The sequence below is a fragment of the Lontra canadensis genome, unplaced genomic scaffold (assembly GCF_010015895.1).
Source record: "Lontra canadensis isolate GAN:19392208 unplaced genomic scaffold, GSC_riverotter_1.0 scaffold89, whole genome shotgun sequence".
Taxonomy (NCBI): Eukaryota; Metazoa; Chordata; class Mammalia; order Carnivora; family Mustelidae; genus Lontra; species Lontra canadensis.
In genome coordinates this window covers 2,468,817-2,469,880 of record NW_022631083.1, presented here as the reverse complement: position 1 = coordinate 2,469,880, position 1,064 = coordinate 2,468,817, and positions in this window count along the sequence as shown.

Here is a 1,064-nt window from a genome sequence, read left to right as displayed (position 1 = left end):
AAGGAGGGCACTTTATGGGGCACCTGGGTGGCTCAGTGGGTTAAAGCCTCTGCCTTCGGCTCAGGTCATGATCCCAGGGTCCTGGGATCGAGCCCCATATCAGGTTCTCTGCTCTGCAGGGAGCCTGCTTCCTCCTCTGTCTCTGCCTGCCTCTCTGCCTGCTTGTGATCTCTGTCTGTCAAATAAATAAATAAAATCTTAAAAAAAAAAAAGGAGGGCACTTTATGTAATGGCTACTGGTGTTATATAAAACTGGTGAATTACTAAATTTTACCCCTGAAACTAATAATACAGTATATGTTAACTAAACTGAATTTAAATAAAGAATTAAAAAAATCAGCTACCTATGCACTCACTAGATCATGAATGAAGTTTTCCACAAAATTTCTTACTCCTATATCTAGCATTAGCACCCAAAATACCTGCCCATATGGAACCGGTGAACAAGAATTGTTCTAGAAGAGCAAAAACTTTTGAGGTTGAAACTCCTTAACATCAGTGTAAAAAACTCTCCATAACATCCTCAGAAAGCACTTTGTCCCAAATATGTAGCTATGCAACTGCCAGGCACCCTTTCATAGCTCCATCCCAACTCACACACGCACGTGCAAGCATGCAGATACACACACTCTCACACAGAAACATACTGTAGTCAATTACCCCATTTTGGACAAGAATAGTTTATTTCTATGAATATGATTGTAACAATATTCCCTATGTATTTATTAATCAAGGATTCCTCCAAATCAGAAAAAAACCCAAAGTAGTTAACAAATATGTCAATTATATATATTGATAAATATTATATATATATACAACTTAAAAAATCTCTTTCTGTAATTTAGGTTGCTTTTTTTAAAAGATTTTATGCATTTATTTGAGAGAGAAAGCACAAGTGGGTGGAGGGGCAGAGAGAGAGAGAGAAACAAACTCCCCGCGGAGCAGAGAGCCTCACCTGGGGCCTGATCCCAGGACCCCGGGATCATGACCTGGGCCGAAGGCAGACACTTAACCGACTGAGCCACCCAGGCACCCCTGTAATTTAATTTTTGATTTTGAACTTT